At 45.6% G+C, this 11371-nt stretch overlaps 1 pseudogene; it reads left to right on the top strand.

Moving 5' to 3' along the window:
- The first annotated feature begins 10136 nt into the window (after positions 1-10136).
- LOC131273616 (nucleophosmin-like) lies at positions 10137-11093 on the top strand (annotated as a pseudogene).
- Positions 11094-11371: the final 278 nt, after the last annotated feature.

The following is an 11371-nucleotide window of genomic DNA, read 5'->3' as shown; positions in this document are numbered from 1 at the left end:
ACTCAAAATGGATCAAAGACCTAAATATAAGAGTAGAGCCATAAAATTCATACAAGAAAACATAGGCATACCTTCAAGACTTGGTGGAGGTGGTGGTTTCTTAAATGTTCCACTGAAAGCAGGAGCAATGAAGGGGAAAAGGAGAAGTGGGACTTCCTCAGCCTTCAACACCTTTGTGCTTCAAAGGGCTTAGTCAGGTGGTGAAAGGGCCGTCCCCTCAGCGGGAGAAAACAGACGGAGCCAGGAGCCACGCGTCCTGGAAGGACTGATATCCACGCGACCTCAGACATATCTATGCAGCTAACCGGAAAGCCTCAGAATCCATAAGAAAAACGGTGGCAAGTTTCCAGATGATGATTGGAACCCGCATTGGGGGTGCCCGAGTCCCCGTGGAGTGTGGGGCGAGGGGCCCCCGCCCGGTGCCCGCAGTGCAGGGCCCGCTGAGCGCCGCCTCGGCCGCCCTCCCCTCGGGCTGGCCGCGGGAGGCTGGCGGGACGCGGGCGCGGGCCCTGCAGGATCCTCGGCCTCGGAGGGGACCCCTCAGCTGCCGGGTCTGCTCCTATGGGGGAGCTGAGCTGGTCGGGCCTGGGCAGTGGTGGAGGGGGCCGGGGTGACACGCTGGCCTGGCTCTCTAGTTCGCTACTCCCTCTCTCTCCCTTCCTCTGTCCCTCTCTCTCCCCGTTCTCCTTCCCTCTCTCCTTCTCTCTCCCCGTCTCCCTCTCTCCCTCCTTCTTCTCCCCCTCTCTGCCCCCTCTGTCTCTCTCTCCCCCTCTCTGTCTCCCTCCTCTCCCTATCCCTCCCTCTCCCCCTCTCCCTCTCCCCTTCTCCTTCTCTCTATCCATCGCCCTCTCTCCCTCTTTCCCCCTCTCCCTCTCTTCCCCTCTCTACCTCTCTCCCTCTCCCTGTCTCTCTCCCCCTCCCTCTCCACCTTTCTCCCCCTCTCCCTCTCTCCCCCTCCCCCTCTCCCCTCCCTCTTCCAGTCCCCCTCATTCCTGTCTTCCTGTCTTCCTCTCTCCGTCTCCCCCTCTCCCTCCCTCCCTCTTTCCGTCTCTCTTCCTCTCCCTCCTCTGTCCCCCTCCCTCTCCCCTCCCCCTCATCCCTGTCTTCCTCTCCCCCTCTTTCCCCCTCTCTCTCCCCTCCCTCTTCCCCTGTCCCCTTCCTCCCTGTCTTCGTCTCTCCCTCTCTCCCCCTCTTCCTCTCTCCCCCTCTCCCTCCCTCCCTCTCTCCGAGGCCCGCCCACCGCCCTGCCCCCTGGTGGGCATCAGTCTTGAATGTGGCGCGTCCTGGGCTGTGGGTATGAATTTGGGAATTCCTGGCGCAGAGACGGTTTTAGGTGGAATTTGCATTCCTGGGTGTGGGGTTCACAGCTGGAGAAGAGAGGAGGTCTGGAGCCCTTCAGCATAAAGACTTCGGGGAAACAGGAAGACCCAGCGCAGGAGACGGAGGAGGGCTGGCGGCGAGGCCGGGGGACCCCGAGTCCCGGAGCTCCCGCGGGAAAGTGAGTTCAAGATGAGGGGATTGTCAGACCCCTGAGGGCGCTGGGTTTTCACACCCCTCTGTCTCCCTGCACCGACGTTGTTGGTCCACATCGACACGTCCTACAATTCCTCCAGAGGAGACAGTCTAGGGCGGGGAGGGACCCCGCGCTGTGCGCTGGCCCCTTCAGTCGCTGTCGCGCACGGTCCCGTGTCACCACTACCGCTGACACCGAACCTGTCAGAGGCAGGGGCCGCTCCTGAGGGCCGGGCCCAGCGGCGGCTCAGGGGAGCGGAGGCCCCGCCACTGCCCCTGGGAGGGGGCGCCGCCGCCCCCAGGGCTCCGACTCCCGGGCACCCCGGAGCCCCGCTGTGCCCCAGACCCGGGGCTGCGGCCCCAGGCCCCCAGTTCCCGCCCCCAGGCCTCTCCTCTCAGGGCGCCGCCGCCTGCCCCCCAGCCCCGGACCTGCCCGGCCCCGCGGCCCTCAGGGCTCTGGGCGCTGCCGCCCCGGGCGCGGGGCGGGAGACGAGGGGGCGGGCCCGGGGCGCGGGGCGGGAGACGAGGGGGCGGAGGCGCGGTGCTGGCCGCAGCCTGCCTCGGGAGCCCCCTGCCTCTGGCCGGGTGAGTCCGGTCTGCAGGGTGGGCGGCGCCCCGGGCGTCGGGCCCCCGGGCTGGGGAGGAGGCGCCGCAGGGGACGCCGGGGGGGCGCGGGCGGTGGGGGGTAGGAAAGCTGGGTCCCGCGGGGCGGGCGGGGTGGGAGTGGGGCTGTGCGTGGTGGTGGGGTGGGCGCGGGGCCGTCCAGGGACTGAGCAGGCGGGGGCTGCGCCGAGGTCCTGAGGGCACAGCCCTAGGTGTCCCCGCACATGTGGGGTGTCGGGAGCCGGGCGGAGGCCTTCTGGGTGGGATCCGCGTGGCAGGGTCCCCGGGACCCCGTGGGCGCCCTAGACTTCTGGGCCTCCGCGGGGTTCCGGCAGTGCCGGGCCAGCTGGGGCTCCGCAGCGGGGCGCCAAGTCAGGGCACTCAGCGCGGGGTCTGCGCGGTTCTGCCGCCGCGGGGTCTCCTCTCCTCCCTCCCCCCCCCCCCCCCACTCCTTTGCCTGCCCAAAGCCCCCCGGAGCTGGGCTCCCTGCAGCCGACAATTGCGGACACTCCCGCCCCGCCTGGCCCTTGCGCCAATTCCCTGAGCACTTGTTTCTCATTCTGTAAGATTCTTAAATTGCGTTGCTCTGGTCTACTGAAGCTCTTCTTTGGTTACTATTTGCATGAAATTACCTTCTTCCAACCTTTCGCTTTTAACCTGGTGGTGTCCTTACACTTGAGCTGGGTCTCTTGTAGACAACATATACAGAGTTCAAGTGTTTTTTTAATCCCTTCTATCAGTCTACGTCTTGCTAGGAGAGTTCAATCATTAACGTTCAGTGTTATTCCTGTACAGGCATGTGACTTGATGCGTCCACCTTGTCCTTTGTCTCTCTGCTGTCATATCGTTCTATTGTCTGTCTTCTCATACTTTAGTTTAGCCTTCCTAATAATCTTCATTTATAAACACTTCTGCAGATCTCTGGCCCTTTTATTTTTACTTTTCAGGCTGCAGCACCCCCGTTAGTATCTTTTGGAAATCTGGTCTTTTGGTAACATATTCTATGAGTTTTTGTTTGTCTTTGAAGACTGAACCAACCCTCATTTTTGAAGGACAGCTTTGCTGGATACAGTGTTCTTGGCTGGCAGTTTTTCTCCTTCAGTACCTTAATACATCGTACTCCTTTCTTCTCGCCTCCCTGGTTTCTGATGAGAGGTCCGCTCTTAATCTTCTCAAGTTTCCCTTGTATGGGATGCTTTGCTTTTCTCTTGCTGCTTTCAGAATCCTCTCTTTAGCTTTGATATTTGTCTTTCTGAATAGTGGGTGTCTCGGGGTAGGTCTCTTCGGATTTATTCCCTTTGGGATGTGTTGTCCTTCTTGGATAATGATATTTATGTCCTTCATAGGGCTTGGCAAGTTTTTGGACATTATTTCTTCAGATATTCTTTCTGCCCCTTTTCCAATCACTTCTCCTTCTGGGACTCCAATAATGACAAATGTTTGAGCGTTTCCTGTTGTCGTTCAATTCCCTGAGACTCTGTTTCATTTTTTTCCCCTTTTTTGACTCAGTTCTCTTTCTGTTCTCCTGTGTTTTCCAGTACAGATGTTCTGTCCTTAAAATCATGAAATCTGTCTTCAGGCAATTCAAATCTGCTTTTATATGCCTGTATTGTATTTTTAATCTATATCTATCATGTCTTTCATTCCCATCAGGTCTGTTACTTTTCTTTGCAGGCTTTGAAATTATTCTTTATGCTTTCCCAGTGTCTTCTTTTTTTAAAAAAATATTTTATTTCTCCCTCTCCCCTTTTCGTTTGCACTTAATGTCTGCTCATTGTGTGCTCTCTGTCTCTTCTTTTTTTTTTTTTTTTAGGGATCTGAACCTGAGACTTCCCATATGGCAGAGAGGCACCAAATCACTTGAGCCACCTCCACTCCTCCAGGGTCTTCTTAATATTCTTTATTTCTTTAGTCATATTTTCCTTAAATTCTTTGAATTGATTTAGAAGAGTTGTGTGATTATGACTGATTTATTGTCTTAAATCCTGTATGTCTTCAGGATAACCGGCTTGTCCTTTTGGCTGGGCCATCTCCTCCTGGTTCCTAGTATGGTTTGTAATGTTTTAGCTGATGTCTAGTCATCTGAATATGTTGGTGGAATTTATTCCAATGGCCGATTTCTCTGTCTTGCCTATTGTTTTTATGGGTTTTTTTTTTACAACACTTCTTAGACATTTGGTTCAACTTATACACAGTCTTTAAAATTGCCCAGCTTAAGTTTTCAAAATCAGTCCAAAGACTCACTAGTGGGGCAAAGATTCTTTCCCAGGGGTTGGATACAGACTGTGTGAGCAGTGTTTATCCATGCAATCTCCAGACCGGCCAAGAGATGGCGCTAATCCTCACACCTTTCCAGTGTCAGTCTCAACTTGCCTATGTTCCTGTGTTGAATTCCAGATTGGAGATTCAAAGCGGGCTCTGCAGGCAGAATTCACTGAAGAAAAGCACCCCACCTCCCCTCCCTTTTTCCTTGAAACAGCTGACAGGGAGGAAGATGTCTGTTCCCTCTCAGCTGACTGTAGTGAGCTAGGGGTTTTAACAAAGCTCAATATCTTGTGCATGGGGGTAGGAGCCCTTCCTGGCCACCACAGGGCTCGGTGTCTCATGTTTGTCTTTGCAGCTTCTTCATCCCTGTCCCTCACCCTCCTTGGTGTTGCACTTGTGTAGCACTGTCTTGGTCTGCTGATTCCCCAAAGCAGGTCCCTCAGCCAGCTTTTGGCTCTTTCTCCATTGTTTTTGTGAGAGAGTTCAGCTCTGCCTGTTAGTCCATCACCCTCTATCAATTTAATTTTTGTCATTATTTCAGGCAAGGAAGAAGGCCTTGATAAACAAGAGATGATATCCATGCAGCATGTCTACAAGAACACACCCACCATGACATCAATGAAAAGCTTCATACATGTGAGAGCTGGTCATCCAAATAGGGGTAAGTCATGAATTCAACACATTCATCTGAATGTGAGAATATAGAAGACCACAGAGTTACAGGAATCACTTCTCTCCCTAAAAATGGTGAGAGGACAGGCAGCAACTGTCTGGAAGAACAGTTCTAGGGATCTGGAGATCAGAAGAGGGCTAGGCAGCCCCCAGAAAAGAGAGGGGTGAGGAGAAGGAGACTTTGCGGAGAGGATCCTTGAGTAACTCAGGCCACTGCCACTGGAGGCACCCGACCCCACTCACAGAGCACACAGCTCTGGGTCATCCTGTCCCTGGTGGATGGCTATGGAGAGAGGGCTGCCAGGTCCTTGTCCCCAGGAAAGGGGAGGGGCAGGCACAAGCCTACTGCCAGTCCAGCTTCTGGCTGACAAATCTGGTCTGCTGGGTGCCACACTTTCCACCTGTCCAGACTGGGCACGGCTGTGCCACTGTTCCCACCTGGGTGCTGGTGGAGAGCTAAAGATAGCCTAACTTCTCAAAGCCCCTCCTTATTGACCAGGACTGGCTGCTGTTGATACAGAGGAGAGAGATTTGTTTCCTCCCTGGGAAAGCTGAGGGGGCAGCTGAGAGGTAATGAGTGTATTGGTACTGTGAGGCTTGGCCCACCCAGAGGGGACCTTTCGCAGACATTGGTTGGGCACCACCTGACAGCTCATGGTTTCATTGAATGCATTCTCCACTGGGCTTGAGCAGAGTTTGTTTGAGCAGAGAGGTTTGCTTGTCAAAGATCACCATCTGCTGTCAGGCCAGGAAAGTGCATACCAGGAAAAAATAAGAGGGTTTTGGTGTCTTCCCAGTCCTCCTCTCCAAGCCCTTGGGAACTGGTCTGCACCACATAAGTGGGTCCCTGGCCAGGGTTTTTTCTCATACACTGTTTCTATTTATGTCAAATTCAAAAGAGACAAAACTCTACTAAGTCTTTATCCCAGTTTCCTCTGGGGAGACACAGGGGCCTCGTGCTTGGGAGAGTCTTGGGGTGCTGACCATGTTCTCACTGTTGATTGGGGAGTGATTTCATGGGGGCTCTTCTCTTTGTGGAAATTCCTGGATCAGTAGACTTATGATTTATGCACATTTCTGTTTATAGGTCATAACCCCAGTTAAGTTTATTGAACAAGTTATATAATAAATAATAAAAAATAATCAGTTGGTTGATAACTAGGGTTTGTTTCCCGGTGTCAAAAAAATGTTGTGCTTCCTTTCCCTTGGCAGAACCAGCATAACTATGCCTTCTTCCAACATTCAGCTACTTATGTGTTCTTTCCTTGGTGTTATATTTTTCTCAACTACTCTGGTCAAAGATCTGATGCCAACCAACCAGAGCACTAACTCAAAAAATTAGGAGATTTCCATTTCTGATGCCTTTAGTTCTTCCTCAAAGCATGGAAACTCCTCATCTTTAGCTCTTTCTTCTTATTATTTTAAACTTTAACTCTTTACATTTTTGGATTATGCCATTTTATCTGGGGCTGAAACTCAGTTATCAAGAGGAAACATTGTATATTCTACTTGGGCACTTATTTTCAGAGGGCTATTTTGTGCAGGTTGCAGGCACCTTTTAATTCTTCACAGTTCTTTTGAAATCATTTTTATTGATACATATTCATAAATCATAAAATGCATTCAAAGTGTACAATCAGTGGTATTTGGTATGATCACATAGTTGTGCATTTATCACTTCATTTCTTATTAAAGCATTATTCCAATAATAAAATAATAATAAACAGGCAAATAAACAAAAAACTCCACCCCTTAATAAACACTTCTCAATCTATCCTTCATCTGCCATCCATAGTTGATATTCTGTTTCTGTCTCTCTATTTGTATATATATTTCATTTTGATGGAGTCAAACAATATATTGTACCTTTCTCTAGTTTCTTTCACTTAGTACAGTTCATGTTTTCATAATTAGTGAAAGATTATTCATGTATTACTGTAGACTACTGCCCATAGTTTGTTTCTATTTTTGCATGATAGTTAAATATTTTAACATTAACATACCTGTATTCAGTTTAAAAAATAGTTTAATATATGCAAAATTACACATACTCATATTTCACATGATCTTGCTTCACTATGATATTCATTACCATGTTACATTAGTTAGCTTTCCTTCTGGCCATATATATTCCCTAGGACTTTTCAACTACTATCGTACCCATAGATTAGCACTATAGTTACAGGAAGACATGCTTTTACCATTTCTATTCATTTCCAAAGATTTACAATGTTTTTACTAATTCTTCCCAGACTAAACCTCAGCTTTCCATTCTCTAACCTCATTCTATTTTCTAGTGATCTATATTCTATTATTAAATCCATGAGTTCATACAATATATTTAGCTCATAATAGCACAATCATACAATATTTGTCCTTCTGTGTCTGGCTTGCTTCACTCAACTTAATTTTCTCCAGGTTAATCATGTTCTCCTATGATTTATGACTTCATTTATTCTTAACAGCTGTATAATATTCCACCATATGTATGCACCATAGTTTGTTTATTCATTTATCAGTTTTTGGACACCTGTGTTTCTTCATTATTTTGGCAATATGAATAAGGCTGCTCTGAACATCAGTTTGCAGAAGTCTGTTTTTGTCACTGCTGTCATCTTCCATTTATATACCTAGTAGTTGTATTGCTTGGTCGTATGGCAAATGTATATTCAACTTCCTTGGGAACTGTCAAACAGTCCTCCGTAGTGACTGTACCATTCTACATTCCCACCAACAATGAATAAGCATTCCTACCTCTGCACATTCTTTCCAACACTTATAGTTTTCTGTCTTGTTAATAGTGGTCATTCTAATAGGTGTGAAGTAATATCTCATTGTAGTTTGGATTTGATTTTCCCTAATTGCCAGTGATGTTGAACACTTTTTTGCCGCTTGTGTTTCTTCTTTATACAAATGCATACTCAAGTGTTTTGCCCATTTTTAAAATCAGGCCATTTGTCTTTTTATTGTTGAGTAGTAGAACCTCCCTATGTATCAGGCATATTAAATCCTTATCAGATATATGATTTCCAAATATTTCCTCACATTGATTTGGCTGCCTTTTCACTCTTTTACAAAGCCCTTTGAGGTGCTACAATAAGTTGAATCAAGAGTCAAAGAGGAGCCATCACACAAAGACTGGAAACAATTATATCCTAGGCAAGATAAAGAAACTGGACATCAGAGTAAACTCTCCATCATAATTAGATGCCTAGACATCAGCAAAGAACTATGAGCCATACTAAGAAACAGGAAAATTTGGCCCAGTCAAAGGAATAAATCAAAACACCAGATTACACTCTAGATTTGAAACAACTAATAAATGATGTTCAAACCAACCTAAATCAATTCAAGGCGCTGAAAGAAAATGTGGGTAAAGAGATAAATGACATTAAGAAGACACTGGGCCATCTTCCATAACCATAGGACCTGTGGGTCTCTGGAGCCCTCAGGAGAACCAGCACCTGGGTTTCCATCTACCTTGGCTGTCTCTGGTACCCTGCTGAGGGGTGCATAAGCATCACCCCTCTGATGACCTCCCAACTCTTTTTTGGAGTCTCATAGCTATATAAACTCATTTGTCCTCATATGTTTTTAATGTAATATTTAAAAGAAAATAAAGAAGAAAAAAAGGAAAAAAAAGAACATACTGGGTATGCTCAAAGAATTTGAAAGCTTGAATAAAAACATAAGTGTGTTTATGGGAATGAAAGGCACAATGGAGACTTAAAATACATTAGAGGCGTACAGCAATGTGTTTTAAATGCCAGAAGAAAGAATAAATGAATTGGAAGGCAGAATAGCTGAAATTGAAAAGAACAGAAGAACAGAGAGAATACGATGGCAAAAAAATTTGAGTGGGGGCTCAGGGAATTGAATAATAGCACAAAGTGCACCAATGTATGTGTCATGTGAATTTCAGAAATAGAAGAGTAGGGAAAAGGGAAAGAAAGAATATTTGAGGTCATAATGAATGATCATTTCCCAAGTCTTATGAGATATAAATATATGTATCCAAGAGGCACAATGTACTCAAAACAGATCTACTTAGAGATTCATACATTAAGTATATAAAAATGCAAGAGATAAATAGAGAATTCTGAAAGCAAGAGAAAATGATCCATCAAATACAAGGGAGATTCCAAAAGACTTAGTACAGATTTGTCATCAGAAACCATGGAGGCAAAAAGACAGTGGTGCAATGTATTTAAGATGCTGAAAAACTGCCAGCCAAGAATTCTTTATCCAGCCAAATTGTACTGCTATAATGAGGGTGAGTTTAAAATATTCCCAGATAAAAAGAAACTAAAAGAGTTATTAAACAAGAGGATGACTCTAAAAGAAATAATAAAGGGAGTTCTGCTGGCTGAAAGAAAAAGGCATGAGATAGAGGCTTGGTGGAGAGTGTAGAAATGAAGACTATCAGAAAAGGAAATCAAAAGAGTAAAATTATTAAAATAAGATATGACATATGAAAGTCAAAGGACAAAATGGTCAAGATAAGTGATGCCTTTAAAGAAATAATATTAAATGTTAGTGGATTAAACTTCCCAATCAAAAGAATACTGCCTGATAGCATGGATTAAAAAAATAATTCATCCAAATGCTATCTAGAAGAGACTCATCTTAGACCCAAGGATTCAAATAAGATGAAAGTGAAAGGTTGGGAAAAGATACTTCATGAAAGCAGAAAGTCAAAAAGAGCAGGGATAGCTGTACTAATATTAGACAAAACACACTTTAAATGCAAATGTTATAAAATATGCTGAAGGTCATTACCTATTACCAAAAGGAATAATCCACCAGGAAGAAATAGTAAACATAAATATCTGTGCACTTAACAAGGGTGCTACAAGACACCTGAGGCAAACCCTTGCAAAACTGAAGGGAGAAATGGATGTATCTACAATAATAGTACCCACTCACATCAACAGATAGAACAACCAGACAGAGGATCAACTAGACCTAACAACATTTATATCCCTAGTGTGATTCCATCCTGTAGGATGGACCTCCCAACTCTGGAACAGCAGTTGGCTATCTCCATCTGACTTCTCTCCCACCTAAGTGCATGCTAGCACCCCATGGAAGATTTGATGGACATGGACATGAGCTCCCTGAGGCCCCAAAACTATTTTTTTTTTTGGTTTGGAAACTAAAGGCTGACCAAGATTATCACTTTAGGGTGGATAATGATGAAAATGAGCACCAGTTGTCTTTAAGAGAGGTCAGTTTAGGGGCTGGTACAAAGGATGAATTGCATGTTGTTGAAGCAGAGACAATGAATTATGAAGGCAGTCCAATTAAAGTAACAATTCTGTACAACCGATGGTTTCCCTTGGAGGCATGAAAATAAAACCTGTTGTCTTTTGTTTGAAGCGTGGTTCTAGGCCAGTGCATATTAGTGAACAGCACTTAGTAGCTGTGGAGGAAGATGCAGAGAAAGAAGATGAAGAGGAGGATGTAAAACTCTTAAGCATACCTTGAAAGCAATCTGCCTCTGGAAGTGGTAGCAAGGTTCCACAAAAATAGGTAAAACTTGCTGATAAAGATGATGACAATGATGATGAAGATGAAGATGATGATTAACATGATGATGATGATTTTGATGAGGAGGAAATAGAAGGACATCTTCAGTGAAAAGAAACCCCAGCCAAAAATGCACAAAAGTCAAACCACAATGGACAAGAATCAAAACAATCAATATCAAAATCAAAAGGACACAGCAAATGGACACAGAGAGCAGACAACTGAGTGGGGGGGGTGGCAGGGAAGGGAAGATAAATAAATAATAATAAATTTAAAAAATTTTTAAAAAAGGTCAAGAATCCTTCAAAAACAGGAAAAAGTTTCTAAATCACTGAACGGATCTAGTTCTGTAGAAGATATTAAAGCAAAAATACAAGCAAGGACAGGAAAAGTGTTTCTCTTACCAAAGTGGAAGTCAAAGTCATCAATTACATGAAGAACTGCTTCTGGATGACTGACCAGGAAGCTATTCAAGATCACTGGCAGTGGAGGAAGTCTCTTTCAGAAAATAGCTTAAACAGTTGGTTAAAATTTTCTTATTTCATTTCTGAAACAGTTGATATCTGGCTGTCCTTTCTATGATGCAGAGTGAGCACTTTCCCTAATGTGTCTGATAAATGTTGTCCAGATTACTTTCCAAGAATGTGTTATCCAAAATGCCTACTTAGTTTTTAAATATGGAACTGCACCCTTTTCTTGGTTTTAAGTATGTATGGAGGGTTATAATAGGACATGGTAGTAGTAGTGGTCAGTCAAATGGAAATGGTGGGGACACAAAATATATGTATGA

This window comes from Dasypus novemcinctus, chromosome 16, assembly GCF_030445035.2.
Source record: "Dasypus novemcinctus isolate mDasNov1 chromosome 16, mDasNov1.1.hap2, whole genome shotgun sequence".
In the NCBI taxonomy this organism is placed as follows: Eukaryota; Metazoa; Chordata; class Mammalia; order Cingulata; family Dasypodidae; genus Dasypus; species Dasypus novemcinctus.
Note: the sequence above shows the minus strand (reverse complement) of the source record. Positions and strands in the feature narration are given on the sequence as shown.